This window comes from Dromiciops gliroides, chromosome 2 (assembly GCF_019393635.1).
Source record: "Dromiciops gliroides isolate mDroGli1 chromosome 2, mDroGli1.pri, whole genome shotgun sequence".
Lineage (NCBI taxonomy): Eukaryota > Metazoa > Chordata > Mammalia > Microbiotheria > Microbiotheriidae > Dromiciops > Dromiciops gliroides.
In genome coordinates, this window is record NC_057862.1 from 412,779,328 (window position 1) to 412,799,680 (window position 20,353).

The window sequence follows — 20,353 nt, forward strand, 5'->3', positions numbered from 1 at the left end:
CATGGTTGTCTGCCCCCATGTGTGGTCCCCTTTGTCCCAGCCCTGTGGCAAAGAAAATTCAACCTCCCAACAGTTAGCCAAAATGGAACCCTGTCTGACAGGGTAAACACCATCATGCACCTGTAGTCCCCCACCTCACAGCCCAGGGATGGGGGCAAGCTTTTTGAGCACTTTCTCAGATCTCTACAAGTGCATCTATCAATTCATGCAGAGCCTTTCTTTCTGTCCTCTTTGGCCTCCAAACTCAATCGTCAGCTTCCTGAAAACAGTTTCTCAGCCATTCAGCACCTGCAGGGCCCCCAGTTTGTACCCATCTCTTTGTTGAAGGGGCTTGTGTTCCACCAGGGTCAAGGGGGAATCCACATGGTTGTCTGCCACCATGAGTGATCCTCTTTGAGCCAGCCCTGTAGCAAAGAAAACTCACTCTCCAACAGTTACCCCAAATGGAACCCTGTCTGACAGGGTAAACACCACCCTACACCTGTAGGTCCCCACCTCACAGCCCAGGGGTGGGGACATCTTTTCTTTGCTACATTTTCCTGTCTTTAATGCTCACTCAATCTCACGTGTAAATCATCAGTTTTGCCTTCCTGATTTCGTTCTCTATAATCGGTGCTCTCCCCTGCCATGAATCAACACTCTTAGACATAGACACAGATGCAGCCCCAGTCACAGACACAGGCACAGGTGCACACATGCACCCACACCCCCACACCCCCACTCTCACACACACACACACACACACACGCACACACACACACACACGACTGTGGAGCTCTTGATCCATACTGAGTGACACAGAAACAAAGTCCATAGCACAGACCCTGGTTTATTAGACATTCTAATTTGACACAAGCCCCGAGGTCCTTGACCAGTACTTGGGCAGGGACTGCCCTCATTCAAACTGGCATGGATGTGGAATGGGTATGGGGTCCTCCCCAAAGGATGCTGGCCATTGCCTTGGCCTTCTAGCACAGAAAACCCACTGAGTCCAGAACCAGCTCCCAGCTGAGCCTGTCTGCCCAGGGAGGCAGCCCATTTCACCTCTAGCTGCCACCCCTAAGCACAGTTACCCACTTGCTATCCTGCTCTCTGGAGACCAAGCAGGGTTGTGATACTTAGACAGAGGGCAGGGTTTCTCCCACCATTTCTCACTGGCAAGTCTTCCATCTGGGCATGGACAAGGGTTGTCTGCCATTCTCCACCCCAGGGCTGTCGCAGGTTGTTTCCCAGTCTTTGCTTGGGAGGACAGGCCATCCAGCTACTTCAAGGGAGAATGGGCATGGGGCTCCACTCCATCTAAGTTCCAACTGGCATTGGCCCTCCAGGCAAGAGCCGACCATGGATCCCTGTCTGCCAGGAGAGGCACCAACTTTCACCCACAGGGTCCTAGTTCTGAGCACAGAGTTGGTACCCAACATGGAAACCTGCTCTCTGAAGCCAAGGTGGGTCTTGATAGACAGGCAGAGGGCAGGTCTTCTCTCTCCATTGGTCAATGCCTGGGATTTCAGCAATGGGTCGTTTTAGGTTGGTCAGTCATTGAACAGCTTCAGTTCCCCTTGTTCTGTCCCTATCCTGGGCCCTCAGGGCATCCATTCCATCCAGGATAAGGGCAAAAGGAACATGGGGCAGCACCCAGTGTACATTGGACCTTGCTGACACCCTGTAGGATGGAACTCACTGAGACCACAAGCCAGTTAAGAGTCAGCCTGAATGCCAAGGAAGGTGCCACATTGCACCTACAGCCTCCCAACTCTCTCCCTAGCAGGGGCACCAGGGTTTCTACTCAGCTATCTCTCTAGCCTCTGGTCCATTGTAAGGCCTCAAGCAGAGCCTTCCTCCTTCTGCCCTTTTGCCTCCATCCCCCACAATCCTCAGAGTACACACCTAGGTTTCTCAGCCATTCTGCAAGCATAGGCCCTCCAGTTTCTAGCCACTTCTTTGTTCCAAGGGGCTTGCCTTCCACCAGGGTCAAGGGAAATCCACATGGTTGTCTGCCCCCATGTGTGGTCCTCTTTGACCCAGCCCTGTGGCAAAGAAAATTCAAACTCCCAACAGTGAGCCAAAATGGAACCCTGTCTGACAGGGTAAACACCATCATGCACCTGTAGTCCCCTGCCTCACAGCCCAGGTTTGGGGGCAAGCTTTTTAAGCACTTTCTCAGGTCCCTCTATTGATTCATGCAGAGGCTTTCTTTCTCTCCTCTTTGGCCTCCAAACCCAATCCTCAGCTTCCTGATACTGGTTTCTCAGCCATTCAGCACCTGCAGGGCCCCCAGTTTGTACCCACCTCTTTGTTGAAGGGGCTTGTGTTCCACCAGGGTCAAGGGGAAATCCACATGGTTGTCTGCCGCCATGAGTGATCCTCTTTGAGCTAGCCCTGTAGCAAAGAAAATTCAATCTCCAACAGTTACCCCAAATGGAACCCTGTCTGACAGGGTAAACACCACCCTACACCTGTAGGTCCCCATCTCACAGCACAGGGGTGTGGGCATGTTTTCCAATCCATTTTGATAGCCTTTGCTACTCATGCTAAAGAATCATCCAGAGGCTTTCCTTCTCTCTCCTTTGGCCTCTGAACCACAATCGTCAGTTTGTGACAAAGGTTTCTCAGCCATTCAGCATGTGCAGGGCTCCCAATATGTGCCTACTTCTTTGTTCCAAGGGCTTGCCTTCCACCGGGGTCAAGGGGGAATCCACATGGGTGTCTGGCCCCCTGTGGGAACCTCTTTTTCCCAGCCCTCAGGCAACGAAAATTCACTCTCCCCACAGTGAGCCAAAATGGAACCCTGTCTGACAGGGCAAACACCATCATGCACCTGTAGACCCCACCTCACAGCCCAGGCGTGGGGACATCTTTTCTTCCCTACATTTTCCTATCTCTAATGCTCACTCAATCTCAGGTCTACATCATCAGTTTTGCCTTCCTCATTTCTTTCTCTATAATCAGTTCTCTCCTCTGCCACAAAGAAACACTCACAGATACAGACAGACAGACACACAAACACAGAAACAAACATGGGGAGCAATTGTTCCATACTGAGTAACACAGAAACAAAGTCCACAGCACAGACTCTGGTTTATTAGACATTCCAATCTGAGAGAAGCCCCTAGGTCCTTTAACAGTCCTTGGGCACAGAGTGCTTCCATTTGGCTCACAAGGAAGTATAATGCGTATGGGGCATTCCTCAACCTCTGTTGGCCCTTGCCTTGGCCTTCTAGCTCAGAAAACCCACTGAGTCCAGAACCAGCTCCCAGCTGAGCCTGTCTGTACGGGGAGGCAGCCCATTTCACCTCTAGCTGCCACCCCTAAGCACAGTTACCCACTTGCTACCCTGCTCTCTGGAGACCAAGCAGGGTTGTGATACCTAGTCAGAGGGCAGGGTTTCTCCCACCATTTCTCACTGGCAAGTCTTCCATCTGGGCATGGACAAGGGTTGTCTGCCATTCTCCACCCCAGGGCTATCCCAGGTTGTTTCTCAGTCTTTGCTGGGGAGGACAGGCCATCCAGCTACTTCAAGGGAGAATGGGCATGGGGCTCCACTCCATCTAAGTTCCAACTGGCATTGGCCCTTCAGTAAAGAGCCAACCATGGATCCCTGTCTGCCAGGGGAGGCACCACCTTTTACCCACAGGGTCCCAGCTCTGAGCACAGAGGTAGGGCCCCACATGGCAGGCAGCTCTCTGAGGCCAAGGCGGGTCTTGATATCCCATAGGAAGGCAGGTCTTCTCTCTCCATTGGTCCGTGCCCAAGATTTCAGCAATGGGTGGTTCTAGGTTGGTCAGCCATTGAACAGCTTCAGTTCCCCTGGTCCTGTCCCCATTCTGGGCCCCTCAGGGCATCCATTCCATCTAGGATAAACATGAAAAGGAACATCGGGCTGCACCCAGTGTACATTGGACCTTGCTGACACCCTGTAGGAAGGAACTCACTGAGACCACAAGCCACCTAACAGTCACACTGAATGCCAGGGAAGATGCCACATTGTACATAGAGGCTCCCAACTGTCTGCCCAGCAGGGGCAACAGGGTTCCTGCTCAGCTAATCTCTCTAGCCTCTGGTCCAGTCTGAGGCCTCAAGCAGAGCCTTGCTCCTTCTGGCTTTTTGCCTACATCCTCCATAATCCTCAGAGTACACACCTAGGTTTCTCAGCCATTCTGCAAGCATAGGCCCTCCAGTTTCTAGCCACTTCTTTGTTCCAAGGGGCTTGCCTTCCACCAGGGTCAAGGGAAATCCACATGGTTGTCTGCCCCCATGTGTGGTCCTCTTTGACCCAGCCCTGTGGCAAAGAAAATTCAACCTCCCAACAGTTAGCCAAAATGGAACCCTGTCTGACAGGGTAAACACCATCATGCACCTGTAGTCCCCCGCCTCACAGCCCAGGTTTGGGGGCAAACTTTTTGAGCACTTTCTCAGATCTCTACAAGTCCATCTATCAATTCATGCAGAGCCTTTCTTTCTCTCTTCTTTGGCCTCCCAAACTCAATCCTCAGATTCCTGAAAACGGTTTCTCAGCCATTCAGCACCTGCAGGGCCCAGAGTCTGTACCCACCTCTTTGTTGAAGGGGCTTGTGTTCCACCAGGGTCAAGGGGGAATCCACATGGTTGTCTGCCGCCATGAGTGATCCTCTTTGAGCCAGCCCGGTAGCAAAGAAAATTCACCCTCCAACAGTTACCCAAAATGGAACCCTGTCTGACAGGGTAAACACCACCCCTACACCTGTAGGTCCCCATCTCACATGCCAGGGGTGTGGGCATGTTTTCCAGTCCTTTTTGATAGCCTTTGCTACTCATGCTAAAGAATCATCCAGAGGCTTTCCTTCTCTCTCCTTTGGCCTCTGAACCACAACCCTCAGTTTGTGACAAAGGTTTCTCAGTTATTCAGCATCTGCAGGCCCCCCGGGTTTGTACCTACTTCTTTGTTCCAAGGGGCTTGCCTTCCAGCAGGGTCAAGTGGTAATCCACATGGGTGTGTGCCCCCCTCTGTGATCCTCTCTGACCCTACCCTGTGGCAAAGAAAATTCACTCTCCCCATAGTTAGCCAAAATGGAACCCTGTCTGATAGGGTAAACACCACACTACACCTGTAGGTCCCCACCTCACAGCCCAGGGGTGGGGACATCTTTTCTTTGCTACATTTTCCTGTCTTTAATGCTCACTCAATCTCAGGCCTAAATCATGAGTTTTGCCTTCCTGATTTCTTTCTCTATAATCAGTGCTCTCCCCTGCCATGAATCAACACTCATAGACACAAAACCAGACCCAGACCCAGACCCAGACCGAGGCACAGGCACAGGCACACACACACACACAGGTACACACACATACACACACACACACACACACACACACACACACACACCCTGTGGAGCTCTTGTTCCACACTGAGTGACACAGAAACAAAGTCCACAGCACAAACCCTGGTTTACTAGACATTCTAATTTGACACAAGCCCCATGGGTCCTTTACCAGTACTTGGGCAGGGACTGCTCTCATTCCAACTGGCATGGACTGGAATGGGTATGGGGCACTCCCTATAGGATGCTGGCCCTTGCCTTGGCCTTCTAGCTCAGAAAACCCACTGAGTCCAGAACCAGCTCCCAGCTGAGCCTGTCTGCCCAGGGAGGCAGCCCATTTCACCTCTAGCTGCCACCCCTAAGCACAGTTACCCACTTGCTACCCTGCTCTCTGCAGACCAAGCAGGGTTGTGATACCTAGTCAGAGGGCAGGGTTTCTCCCACCATTTCTCACTGGCAAGTCTTCCATCTGGGCATGGACAAGGGTTGTCTGCCATTCTCCACCCCAAGGCTGTCCCAGGTTATTTCCCAGTCTTTGCTGGGGAGGACAGGCCATCCTGCTACATCAAGGGAGAATGGGCATGGGGCTCCACTCCATCTAAGTTCCAACTAGCATTGGCCCTCCAGTCAAGAGCCGACCATGGATCTCTGTCTGTCAGGGGAGGCACCAACTTTCACCCACAGGGTCCCAGCTCTGAGCACAGAGTTGGGGCCCCACATGGCAACCTGCTCTCTGAGGCCAAGGTGGGTCTTGATAGCTAGTCAGAGGGCAGGTCTCCTCTCTCCATTGGTCAGTGCCCAGGATTTCAGCAATGGGTGGTTCTAGGTTGGTCAGCCATTGAACAGCTTCAGTTCCCCTGGTTCTGTCCCCATTCTGGGCCCCTCAGGGCATCCATTCCATCTAGGATAAACATGAAAAGGAACATTGGGCTGCACCCAGTGTACATTGGACCTTGCTGACACCCTGTAGGAAGGAACTCACTGAGACCACAAGCCACCTAACACTCAGCCTGAATGCCAGGGAAGGTGCCATTTTGCACATATAGGCTCCCAACTGTCTGCCCAGCATGGGCACCAGGGTTCCTGCTCAGCTATCTCTCTAGCCTCTGGTCCAGTCTAAGACCTCAAGCAGAGCCTTGCTCCTTCTGCCATTTTGCCTCCATCCCCCACAATCCTCAGAGTACACACCTAGGTTTCTCAGCCATTCTGCAAGCATAGGCCCTCCAGTTTCTAGCCATTTCTTTGTTCCAAGGGGCTTGCCTTCCACCAGGGTCAAGGGAAATCCACATGGTTGTCTGCCCCCATGTGTGGTCCCCTTTGTCCCAGCCCTGTGGCAAAGAAAATTCAACCTCCCAACAGTTAGCCAAAATGGAACCCTGTCTGACAGGGTAAACACCATCATGCACCTGTAGTCCCCTGCCTCACAGCCCAGGTTTGGGGGCAAGCTTTTTAAGCACTTTCTCAGGTCCCTCTATTGATTCATGCAGAGGCTTTCTTTCTCTCCTCTTTGGCCTCCAAACCCAATCCTCAGCTTCCTGATACCGCTTTCTCAGGCATTTAGCACCTGCAGGGCCCCTGGTTTGTACCCACTTCTTTGTTGAAGGGGCTTGATTTCCACCAGGGTCAAGGGGGAATCCACATGGTTGTCTGCCCCACTGTGTGATCCTCTTTGAGCCAGCCCTGTAGCAAAGAAAATTCAATCTCCAACAGTTACCCCAAATGGAACCCTGTCAGACCGGGTAAACACCACGCTACACCGGTAGATCCGCACCTCACATGCCAGGGGTGTGGGCATGTTTTCCAGTCCTTTTTGATAGCCTTTGCTACTCATGCTAAAGAATCATCCAGAGGCTTTCCTTCTCTCTCCTTTGGCCTCTGAACCACAACCCTCAGTTTGTGACAAAGGTTTCTCAGCCATTCAGCATGTGCAGGGCTCCCAGTATATACCTACTTCTTTGTTCCAAGGGCTTGATTTCCACCAGGGTCAAGGGGGAATCCACATGGTTGTCTGCCCCCATGTGTGGTCCTCTTTGACCCAGCCCTGTGGTAAAGAAAATTCAACCTCCCAACAGTGAGCCAAAATGGAACCCTGTCTGACAGGGTAAACACCATCATGCACCTGTAGTCCCCCGCCTCACAGCCCAGGGATGGGGGCAAGCTTTTTGAGCACTTTCTCAGATCTCTACAAGTCCATCTATCAATTCATGCAGAGCCTTTCTTTCTCTCTTCTTTGGCCTCCAAACTCAATCCTCAGATTCCTGAAAACGGTTTCTCAGCCATTCAGCACCTGCAGGGCCCAGAGTCTGTACCCACCTCTTTGTTGAAGGGGCTTGTGTTCCACCAGGGTCAAGGGGGAATCCACATGGTTGTCTGCCCCCCTGTGTGATCCTCTTTGAGCCAGCCCTGTAGCAAAGAAAATTCACCCTCCAACAGTTACCCAAAATGGAACCCTATCTGACAGGGTAAACACCACCCTACACCTGTAGGTCCCCATCTCACATGCCAGGGGTGTGGGCATGTTTTCCAGTCCTTTTTGATAGCCTTTGCTACTCATGCTAAAGAATCATCCAGAGGCTTTCCTTCTCTCTCCTTTGGCCTCTGAACCACAACCCTCAGTTTGTGACAAAGGTTTCTCAGCCATTCAGCATCTGCAGGCCCCCCGGGTTTGTACCTACTTCTTTGTTCCAAGGGGCTTGCCTTCCAGCAGGGTCAAGGGGTAATCCACATGGGTGTTTGCCCCCCTCTGTGATCCTCTCTGACCCTACCCTGTGGCAATGAAAATTCACTCTCCCCACAGTTACCCAAAATGGAACCCTGTCTGATAGGGTAAACACCACACTACACCTGTAGGTCCCCACCTCACAGCCCAGGGGTGGGGACATCTTTTCTTTGCTACATTTTCCTGTCTTTAATGCTCACTCAATCTCAGGCCTAAATCATCAGTTTTGCCTTCCTGATTTCCTTCTCTATAATCAGTGCTCTCCCCTGCCATGAATCAACACTCTTAGACATAGACACAGACCCAGCCCCAGTCACAGACACAGGCACAGGCACACACATGCACCCACACACACCCCCCCCCACACCCCCATGCACACCCACTCACACACACACACACACACACACACACACACACACACACACACACACACACACACATACCGGTGGAGCTCTTGATCCACACTGAGTGACACAGAAACAAAGTCCACAGCACAGACCCTGGTTTATTAGACATTCTAATTTGACACAAGCCCCATGGGTCCTTTACCAGTACTTGGGCAGGGACTGCTCTCATTCCAACTGGCATGGACTGGAATGGGTATGGGGCACTCCCTATAGGATGCTGGCCCTTGCCTTGGCCTTCTAGCTCAGAAAACCCACTGAGTCCAGAACCAGCTCCCAGCTGAGCCTGTCTGCCCGGGGAGGCAGCCCATTTCACCTCTAGCTGCCACCCCTAAGCACAGTTACCCACTTGCTACCCTGCTCTCTGCAGACCAAGCAGGGTTGTGATACCTAGTCAGAGGGCAGGGTTTCTCCCACCATTTCTCACTGGCAAGTCTTCCATCTGGGCATGGACAAGGGTTGTCTGCCATTCTCCACCCCAAGGCTGTCCCAGGTTGTTTCTCAGTCTTTGCTCGGGAGGACAGGCCATCCAGCTACATCAAGGGAGAATGGGCATGGGGCTCCACTCCATCTAAGTTCCAACTAGCATTGGCCCTCCAGTCAAGAGCCGACCATGGATCTCTGTCTGTCAGGGGAGGCACCAACTTTCACCCACAGGGTCCCAGCTCTGAGCACAGAGTTGGGGCCCCACATGGCAACCTGCTCTCTGAGGCCAAGGTGGGTCTTGATAGCTAGTCAGAGGGCAGGTCTCCTCTCTCCATTGGTCAGTGCCCAGGATTTCAGCAATGGGTGGTTCTAGGTTGGTCAGCCATTGAACAGCTTCAGTTCCCCTGGTTCTGTCCCCATTCTGGGCCCCTCAGGGCATCCATTCCATCTAGGATAAACATGAAAAGGAACATTGGGCAGCACCCAGTGTACATTGGACCTTGCTGACACCCTGTAGGAAGGAACTCACTGAGACCACAAGCCACCTAACACTCAGCCTGAATGCCAGGGAAGGTGCCATATTGCACATATAGGCTCCCAACTGTCTGCCCAGCACGGGCACCAGGGTTCCTGCTCAGCTATCTCTCTAGCCTCTGGTCCAGTCTGAGGCCTCAAGCAGAGCCTTGCTCCTTCTGCCATTTTGCCTCCATCCCCCATAATTCTCAGAGTACACACCTAGGTTTCTCAGCCATTCTGCAAGCATAGGCCCTCCAGTTTCTAGCCACTTCTTTGTTCCAAGGGGCTTGCCTTCCACCAGGGTCAAGGGAAATCCACATGGTTGTCTGCCCCCATGTGTGGTCCCCTTTGTCCCAGCCCTGTGGCAAAGAAAATTCAACCTCCCAACAGTTAGCCAAAATGGAACCCTGTCTGACAGGGTAAACACCATCATGCACCTGTAGTCCCCCGCCTCACAGCCCAGGGATGGGGGCAAACTTTTTGAGCACTTTCTCAGATCTCTACAAGTCCATCTATCAATTCATGCAGAGCCTTTCTTTCTCTCCTCTTTGGCCTCCAAACTCAATCCTCAGATCCCTGAAAACGGTTTCTCAGCCATTCAGCACCTGCAGGGCCCCTGGTTTGTACCCACTTCTTTGTTGAAGGGGCTTGATTTCCACCAGGGTCAAGGGGGAATCCACATGGTTGTCTGCCGCCATGAGTGATCCTCTTTGAGCCAGTCCTGTAGCAAAGAAAATTCACCCTCCAACAGTTACCCAAAATGGAACCCTGTCTGACAGGGTAAACACCACCCTACACCTGTAGGTCCCCATCTCACATGCCAGGGGTGTGGGCATGTTTTCCAGTCCTTTTTGATAGCCTTTGCTACTCATGCTAAAGAATCATCCAGAGGCTTTCCTTCTCTCTCCTTTGGCCTCTGAACCACAACCCTCAGTTTGTGACAAAGGTTTCTCAGCCATTCAGCATCTGCAGGCCCCCCGGGTTTGTACCTACTTCTTTGTTCCAAGGGGCTTGCCTTCCAGCAGGGTCAAGTGGTAATCCACATGGGTGTGTGCACCCCTCTGTGATCCTCTCTGACCCTACCCTGTGGCAAAGAAAATTCACTCTCCCCATAGTTAGCCAAAATGGAACCCTGTCTGATAGGGTAAACACCACACTACACCTGTAGGTCCCCACCTCGCAGCCCAGGGGTGGGGACATCTTTTCTTTGCTACATTTTCCTGTCTTTAATGCTCACTCAATCTCAGGCCTAAATCATCAGTTTTGCCTTCCTGATTTCTTTCTCTATAATCAGTGCTCTCCCCTGCCATGAATCAACACTCATAGACATAGACACAGACCCAGCCCCAGTCACAGACTCACGCACAGGCACACACATGCACCCACACCCCCACACCCCCACACCCCCACTCTCACACACACACACACACAGAACTGTGGAGCTCTTGATCCACACTGAGTGACACAGAAACAAAGTCCACAGCACAGACCCTGGTTTATTAGACATTCTAAGTCCCATAGGTCCTTGACCAGTACTTGGGCAGGGACTGCTCTCATTCCAACTGGCATGGACTCGAATGGTTATGGGGCACTCCCTATAGGATGCTGGCCCTTGCCTTGGCCTTCTAGCTCAGAAAACCCACTAAGTCCAGAACCAGCTCCCAGCTGAGCCTGTCTGCCCGGGGAGGCAGCCCATTTCACCTCTAGCTGCCACCCCTAAACACAGTTACCAACTTGCTACCCTGCTCTCTGGAGACCAAGCAGGGTTGTGATACCTAGTCAGAGGGCAGGGTTTCTCCCACCATTTCTCACTGGCAAGTCTTCCATCTGGGCATGGACAAGGGTTGTCTGCCATTCTCCACCCCAGGGCTATCCCAGGTTGTTTCCCAGTCTTTGCTTGGGAGGACAGGCCATCCATCTACATCAAGGGAGAATGGGCATGGGGCTCCACTCCATCTAAGTTCCAACTGGCATTGGCCCTCCAGCCAAGAGCCGACCATGGATCCCTGTCTGTCAGCGGAGGCACCACCTTTCACCCACAGGGTCCTAGTTCTGAGCACAGAGTTGGGGCCCAACATGGAAACCTGCTCTCTGAAGCCATGGTGGGTCTTAATAGACAGTCAGAGGGCAGGTCTTCTCTCTCCATTGGTCCGTGCCCAAGATTTCAGCAATGGGTGGTTCTAGGTTGGTCAGCCATTGAACAGCTTCAGTTCCCCTGGTTCTGTCCCTATCCTGGGCCCCTCAGGGCATCCATTCCATCCAGGATAAGGGCAAAAGGAACATGGGGCAGCACCCAGTGTACATTGGACCTTGCTGACACCCTGTAGGATGGAACTCACTGAGACCACAAGCCACCTAACAGTCAGCCTGAATGCCAGCAAAGGTGCCACATTGTACCTACAGCCTCCCAACTCTCTCCCCAGCAGGGGCACCAGGGTTTCTACTCAACTATCTCTCTAGCCTCTGGTCCAGTCTGAGGCCTCAAGCAGAGCCTTCCTCCTTCTGCCCTTTTGCCTCCATCCCCCATAATCCTCAGAGTACACACCTAGGTTTCTCAGCCATTCTGCAAGCATAGGGCCTCCAGTTTCTAGCCACTTCTTTGTTCCAAGGGGCTTGCCTTCCGCCATGGTCAAGGGAAATCCACATGGTTTTCTGCCGCCATGTGTGGTCTTCTTTTACCCAGGCCTATGGCAAAGTAAATTCAACCTCCCAACAGTTAGCCAAAATGGAACCCTGTCTGACAGGATAAACACCATCATGCACCTGTAGTCCCCTGCCTCACAGCACAGGTTTGGGGGTAAGCTTTTTAAGCACTTTCTCAGGTCCCTCTATTGATTCATGTAGAGGCTTTTTTTCTCTCCTCTTTGGCCTCCAAACCCAATCCTCAGCTTCCTGATACCGGTTTCTCAGGCATTTAGCACCTGCAGGGCCCCTAGTTTGTACCCACTTCTTTGTTGAAGGGGCTTGATTTCCACCAGGGTCAAGGGGGAATCCACATGGTTGTCTGCCCCCCTGTGTGATCCTCTTTGAGCCAGCCCTGTAGCAAAGAAAATTCACTCTCCAACAGTTACCCCATATGGAACCCTGTCTGACAGGGTAAACACCACCCTACACCTGTAGGTCCCCTCCTCACATGCCAGGGGTGTGAGCATGTTTTCCAGTCCTTTTTTATAGCCTTTGCTACTCATGCTAAAGAATCATCCAGAGGCTTTTCTTCTCTCTCCTTTGGCCTCTGAACCACAACCCTCAGTTTTTGACAAAGGTTTCTCAGCCATTCATCCTCTGCAGGCCCCCCGGTTTGTACCCACTTCTTTGTTCCAAGGGGCTTGCCTTCCAGCAGGGTCAAGGGGTAATCCACATGGGTGTCTGCCCCCCTCTGTGTTCCTCTCTGACCCTACCCTGTGGCAAAGAAAATTCACTCTCCCCACAGTTAGCTAAAATGGAACCCTGTCTGATAGGGTAAATACCATCATGCACCTGTAGACCCCACCTCGCAGCCCAGGGGTAGGGACATCTTTTCTTCCCTACATTTTCCTGTCTTTAATGCTCATAGAATCTCAGGCCTAAATCATCAGTTTTGCCTTCCTGATTTCTTTCCCTATAATCAGTGCTCTCCCCTGCCATGAATCAACACTCATAGACACAGACACAGACCCAGCCCCAGTCACAGACACAGACACAGACACACATATGCACCCCCCCACACACACACCTGGGGAGCACTTGATCCACACTGAGTGACACAGAAACAACGTCCACAGCACAGACCCTGGTTTATTAGACATTCTAATTTGACACCAGCCCCTAGGTCCTTGACCAGTACTTGGGCAGGGACTGCTCTCATTCAAACTGGCATGGAAGTGGAATGGGTACGGGGCCCTCCCCAAAGGATGCTGGCCATTGCCTTGGCCTTCTAGCTCAGAAAACCCACTGAGTCCAGAACCAGCTCCCAGCTGAGCCTGTCTGCCCAGGGAGGCAGCCCATTTCACCTCTAGCTGCCACTCCTAAGCACAGTTACCCACTTGCTACCCTGCTCTCTGCAGACCAAGCAGGGTTGTGATACCTAGTCAGAGGGCAGGGTTTCTCCCACCATTTCTCACTGGCAAGTCTTCCATCTGGGCATGGACAAGGGTTTTGTGCCATTCTCCACCCCAGGGCTGTCCCAGGTTGTTTCCCAGTCTTTACTGGGGAGAACAGGCTATCTAGCTAAATCAAGGGAGAATGGGCATGGGGCTCCACTCCATCTAAGTTCCAGCTGGCATTGGCCTTCCAGCCAAGAGCCGACCATGGATCCCTGTCCTCCAGGAGAGGCACCAACTTTCACCCACAGGGTCCTAGTTCTGAGCACAGAGTTGGTACCCAACATGGCAGCCTGCTCTCTGAGGCCAAGGTGGGTCTTGATAGCCAATCAGAGGGCAGGTCTCCTCTCTCCATTGGTCAGTGCCCAGGATTTCAGCAATGGGTGGTTCTAGGTTGGTCAGCCATTGAACAGTTACAGTTCCCCTGTTTCTGTCCCCATTCTGGGCCCCTCAGGGCATCCATTCCATCCAGGATAAGGGCGAAAAGGAACATTGGGCTGCACCCAGTGTACAGTAGACCTTGCTGATATCCTGTAGGAAGGAACTCACTGAGATCACAAGCCACCTAATAGTCAGCCTGAATGCCAGGGAAGATGCCACATTGCACTTGTAGGCTGCCAACTCTCTCCCCATCAGGGGCACCAGGATTCCTACTCAGCTTTCTCTCTAGCCTCTCATCCAGTCTGAGGCCTCAAGCAGAGCCTTGCTCCTTTTGCCCTTTTGCCTCCATCCCCCATTATCCTCAGAGTACACACCTAGGTTTCTCAGCCATTCTGCAAGCATAGGGCCTCCAGTTTCTAGCCATTTCTTTGTTCCAAGGGGCTTTCCTTCTACCAGGGTCAAGGGAAATCCACATGGTTGTCTGCCCCCATGTGTGGTCCCCTTTGTCCCAGCCCTGTGGCAAAGAAAATTCAACCTCCCAACAGTTAGCCAAAATGGAACCCTGTCTGACAGGGTAAACACCATCATGCACCTGTAGTCCCCCGCCTCACAGCCCAGGGCTGGGGGCAAGCTTTTGGAGCACTTTCTCAGGTCCCTAGAAGTCAGTCTATCAATTCATACAGAGCCTTTTTTCTCTCCTTTTTGGCCTCCAAATCCAATCCTCAGCTTCCTGAAAACGGTTTCTCAGCCATTCAGCACCTGCACGGCCCCCAGTTTGTAACCACCTCTTTGTTGAAGGGGCTTGTTTTCCACCAGGGTCAGGGGGGAATCCACATGGTTGTCTGCCGCCATGAGTGATCCTCTTTGAGCCAGCCCTGTAGCAAAAAAAATTCACTCTCCAACAGTTATCCAAAATGGAACCCTGTCTGACAGGGTAAACACCACTCTACACCTGTAGGTCCCCACCTCACATGCCAGGGGTGTGGGCATGTTTTCCAGTCCTTTTTGATAACCTTGCTACTCATGCTAAAGAGTCATCCAGAGGCTTTCCTTCTCTCTCCTTTGGCCTCTGAACCACAACCCTCAGTTTGTGACAAAGGTTTCTCAGCCATTCAGCATCTGCAGGCCCCCCGGTTTGTACCCACTTCTTTGTTCCAAGGGGCTTGCCTTCCAGCAGGGTCAAGGGGGAATCGACATGGATGTCTGCCCTGCTGTGTGATCCTCTTTTCCCCAGCCCTGTGGCAAAGAAAATTCACTCTTCCCACAGTTAGCCAAAATGGAACTCTGTCTGACAGGGTAAACACCATCATGCACCTATAGACCCCACCTCGCAGCCCAAGGGAGGGGAAATCTTTTCTTCCCTACATTTTCCTATCTTTAATGCTCACTCAATCTCAGGCCTAAATCATCAGTTTTGCCTTCCTGATTTCTTTCTCTATAATCAGTGCTCTCCCCTGCCATGAAGAAACACTCACAGACACAGACACACAGACACAGACACACACAGACACAGACACAGACACACACACACATACACACTCACTCTCACACACACACACACACACACACACACACCCCTGGGGAACATTTATTCCACACAGAGTGACACAGAAACAAAGTCCCCTACATAAACTGTGGTGTATTAGACATTCTATTCTGACACTAGCCCCTAGGTGCTTTACCAGTACTTGAGCAGGGAGGGTTTCCATTCAACTAGCATGGAAGTGAAATGGGTATGGAGCTCTCTCCGACCTGTTTGCCCTAGCATTGGTCTTCTAGATCAGAAAACCCACTGAGTCCAGAACCAGCTCCCAGCTGAGCCTGTCTGCTCGGGGAGGCAGCCCATTTCACCTCTAGCTGCCTCCCCTAAGTACAGTTACCCACTTGCTACCCTGCTCTCTGGAGACCAAGCAGGGTTGTGATACCTAGTCAGAGGGCAGGGTTTCTCCCACCATTTCTCACTGGCAAGTCTTTTAACAGATATGGACAAGGGTTGTCTGCCATTCTCCATCCCAAGGCTGTCCCAGGTTGTTTCTCATTCTTTGCTAGGGAGGATAGGCCATTCAACTACTTCAAGGGCAAATGGGCATGGGGCTCCACTCCATTTACGTTCAAATTGGCATTGGCCCTCCAGCCAAGAGCAGACCATGGATCCCTGTCTGCTAGGGGAAGCACCACCTTTTACCCACATGGTCCCAGCTCTGAGCACAGATTTGGGGCCCAACATGGAAACCTGCTCTCTGAGGCCAAGTTGGGTCTTAACAGTTAGTCAGAGGGCAGATCTCCTCTCTCCATTGGTCAGTGCCTGGGATTTCAGCAGTGGATGTTTCTGTGTTGGTCATCCATTCACCAGCGGCAGTTCCCCTTGTTCTTTTCCCATCCTGCGCCCCTCAGGGATTCCAGTCCAGCTTGGGGAAGGGCAAATTTGCATTGGGCAGTAGCCCAATGCATGTGATTCCTTTGCCAGCTCTCTGTAGCCAAGGAACCTCCCTGCAAGTCATGCTGCTTAACCTTCATCTTGTTTACTAGGTGCTTTTCATATTGCACATTTTCCCCAGATATTAATTAAGTTTTCTATATGATCATCTTAAGTATACGTTATCTCCTTTCTTCTTTCTCAGACATTATTTTCTGTTGTTTTTTTTAAATCTTTTATCCTTTAAGTAATATATAAGTATCATAATTTGGGTTTCTCTTTCTGTCACATTGAAACATGCCTTTTCTTACAGAAATATAATCAGGGATTAATTTTCCTATTTTATGTCACTATTTGACTGGTGATTCAACAATGGATTCAAATTTTATGTTTTCTTGTGAGTCCCTAATAAATGGTCCTTAAAAAACATAAATTTCCATATTGAGTATGGCCCCTTGAGTCAGAAGATCCTATGTTTTAATTTGGCCTCAGATTCTTACCAGGTTTTTGACTGTGGGGAAGGCAATCATAATTTCTTCAAAAAAACAAAACAAAAGAAAAACAAACCCTTGAAAATTGGGGACATCAAATATTTATCTTTCCTTCTTCACATTTCTTTGGTACTTTCCTTGTTGGCTAGCATAATAAAACAACATCTGATTTGTACTTTACTGATTTCACCATCATATAGTCTCATAATCCAAATTTTCTAATCTGCTCCCAATGTTAAAGTCATTTCAATAACCCCTTACTTGAAGGGTCTTTGTCTTCTGACAATACAGGGGGTACATTTTATTCTTTCTAATCTTGAACTCTGTTTTTGGCATTTTCAGTTCTGTTCATTTAAGTCTGTCTTTTGTTTTTCCCCAGATCATTACATTTTTCTTATTTCCCAGCTCCTGCTAAATTCACCATATATCATCTCATAGAAATCTTTTCATGGTACTCAGAAGTCTTCATACTTCTTTATTTCAATGCAATACATCCTTTATTTCAGTACAATTTCACTATCATAGTACCCACACTGGTTAATTTCACCATATCTTAAAGGGCACTTGGGTTGTTTCTATTTCTTTGCTACAAAGTATATTTACCTCACCTAGTTAATTTTATCAGGAACCCCCATTATAGAGATTATAAAATTCAATTGTTGACAGGTCCAAAGTTTGGTTGGACTGGTATAAAAGAATGCTAGAGGGTTATTCATTTCATTGGGAGCCTAGAAAAATGGAATTGGGAGACTTCCTGAGATCTAAGTTCTATGAGCTCAGCTATGTTATGTAGCCCTTCCTGCAGACAAGAGACCACCTAAGCCATGCCAGTCCTCTGCCATCTTATCGGGCATGAGGCTTTACAACCTCTCAGGAAAACTTTTTTTATCCTCTAATGTTTCACAACCTTGATTATTAATAATGTCACTTTTTGTTCTAAATAACTTCAAGCCATTTCCCATAAGATTGTTCCCCAAAATGGAAGTATAGATTTGTGAAACATATCTTCATAGAGTTGAATTACATTAGCAAGTTATTCCTCAGCATGTTTTCTAGATTAAGCAAGTTCCATCACCTTTTTTCAACCCGGTGCTGTTCTCCTCATGTTCTCATTCTCCTTTAAAATAAAGGCCCACAAAAAGTAATTTTCGTCTCTGAATAAGGCCTGATCAATATGGAATATAGTTGAGAAAGCCTACCTTTCTAGCTTTTGCATGTGGCAATGTAGTATGCGCTTAATGGTTTGCACATAGTAGGTACTTAATAATCAATATTGCACGGAGTAGGTGCTTTCAAATATTGCACATTGTAGGCATTTAATAAATTGCACAGAGTAGGTGCTTAATCAGTGTTTGTTAAATTGAGAGAAAAACATCGTCCATGATCGATCTTTCCCTCGTAGTACCTCACATCGCACTTTGTTTTCACTTCTTTCACAATTCTTGCTGTCTCTTATTTTAATCATAGTTATTTGCATATGTATCATATTTTTATTAGATTGTAAACTCCTTGAGGGCAAGAACTATCTATCTTAATATCTACCCATCAAATTGATCTGCTACATAAATACTACTGTAATCACTTAATCAATGTTAAAATTTTGATTTGAGCAGAATTGTTTCCTTGTCGATGCATCCTATCACCATGTTAGGATGCCTGTACTGCACGATTAGCACCTTACTATATATTATCCTGTTATATCTTGTAGCATTATTTTGAGAAAAGCAAAGAGCTTCATATACTATAAGACTGTATGCGTGCTATTATTATTATTATCACCATTGTTATTTTCTAGTTGCTTTTGTCATAATAATTTAGCACTTTATTGTATTAGGATATCATGCTGTTTTGTTATCTACTAGTGTCATTTTGTGTGTATTTCTTATTTTCCCAAGTAGATTGTAAGCATAAGGTAGGCAGTGGCTATGTATAGCTTGCAAATAGCATATACTCAATAAATGCTTATTGAATGATTATCTGGCTGAATGAATTCATCTTTGAATTGGGCCTCAGATAGTAGATAAAAACACCTTTCTTAGAGGTGCAAGTCCTTTTCACGTGGTAATAGCATGCAATCTGTGAGCCTGTTGCTCCCAGGGGTTAAAGAAATACAGGGATGGTCCTTTGCTTGCATAAATTTCCCATGGTGTGATCTCTTGTTATCTTCCCATTACTTCCCTGTTCAAGTATTTACAAGGAAAATAATCAACATCACCTCGGTCAACTTCTTGAAATCAATATAGTATTAGTACTTTTTTTTTGGTAAAGAAATGTACAAGAGTACACTCACCTGAGGGGCCAAGGTTATGAAGTGTATTGGGGAGTGGGGAGTCAGACAGTGACCATATATGTACCTTGGATCAGGTGCAGCAGGAGAGAGAGGCAGGTGGTCAGTGATGGAAAGGGTGGGGGTCTCTACAGAATTTGGAGACATTGCAGAATTTGAAAAAGAGAACTTTGGGTGGCAGAAAGGAGGCTGGAACCCATTCCAGGTCTATCTCCCAGGTGTTCAGTGTTAACATGAGTTTGTGCCTGGGCCTGGGTGTGAGGAGAAGGGTCCTCAGGCTTCTATCAAATGAGGGAGAGTTTTAGTTGGCTGAAAGTTGGATGTCAGTCAGCAGTGGGAGGGGGGTTGTGGGGGAGGGCAGCTGAAAAAGCTAATGTAAAGCAAGGCAGCATAAGTAGAAGGACAGCACTGAGAAGGAGGGAAGCACAATGTCCCTCTGCCATCTGCTCTGGGTTGACCCTATCTGGATTACAGGGCTCAGTTCTATGAACTAAGATTAGGAAGGACAATGGCAAATTGGAGTGCAGCTAAAGAAGGGTGAGCAGGATGGGAGATGAGATTCAGAATCATGCCATAGGTCACAGAGAAGCCTACCTCTTTCCCAGTAGAATGAGTGGGGCATGTTGAGACTGACATCCAGTCTGTAGGCCAAACCAAGAAGACCTATCATCACCTGCTGGATCCTCTCGCAGATGTATTTTGTCTAGCTTCGTAGATGATGCAAGGTCAGCTTTAACAAAGCAAACACATATGCACCACCAAAGCTTCTGCCTATTTTCTAAGGAGACAAACCAGTCAGGGCTTCTCCCTATAACCCTGAAGGAGAAAGGAGGGAAAAAATGGGACCAACCACTATAACCCAGCTTTTGGCAGCATCCTGACCCTGGCCAGTCACATCCCTGCTCTCCCTCACAGGACACTGTGATGCTTGCAAAGGCTTCTCTGGTCTGACCAGGAAACCAACTCAAAGAACAGGGCAAAGTTGCCTTTTTCCGTTATAGGTATTAGTAGAGTTCCTGCCACTAAATCCTTTTGCTGTGGCCCAGACGTACCCTTTCAGACTTGCAGCTGTTTCTGACACTACTCAGGAATCCACTGAAGGGAACTCTGGGGAGATTTAGCCTGGAAAAGAGAAGACTTAAGGGTTACATGATAACTGTCTTTATGTACTTAAAGGCAAACCATGCAGGAGGCCACAGGATCATAGATGTACAGATGAGGAAACTGGGACACCCATTTTACAGATGGAGAAACTGTAGCTCAAGATGACTTACCCAAGGTCACAAAGATAATAAGAGAAAGAGGGTCTGCAATGTGTTTAACATACTTAGTCCCAT

The 20,353-nt window shown here is 49.4% G+C and overlaps 1 long non-coding RNA gene across 1 annotated transcript in view; it reads left to right on the top strand.

The window, feature by feature from the left end:
- LOC122744181 overlaps window positions 1-18,703 on the top strand; it is a 28,494-nt gene extending 9,791 nt beyond the window's left edge. Inside the window, exon 2 of the long non-coding RNA XR_006355058.1 lies at window positions 488-18,703. This is a non-coding gene — a long non-coding RNA (uncharacterized LOC122744181). The remainder of the gene's footprint in view (window positions 1-487) is intronic.
- Window positions 18,704-20,353: the final 1,650 nt, after the last annotated feature.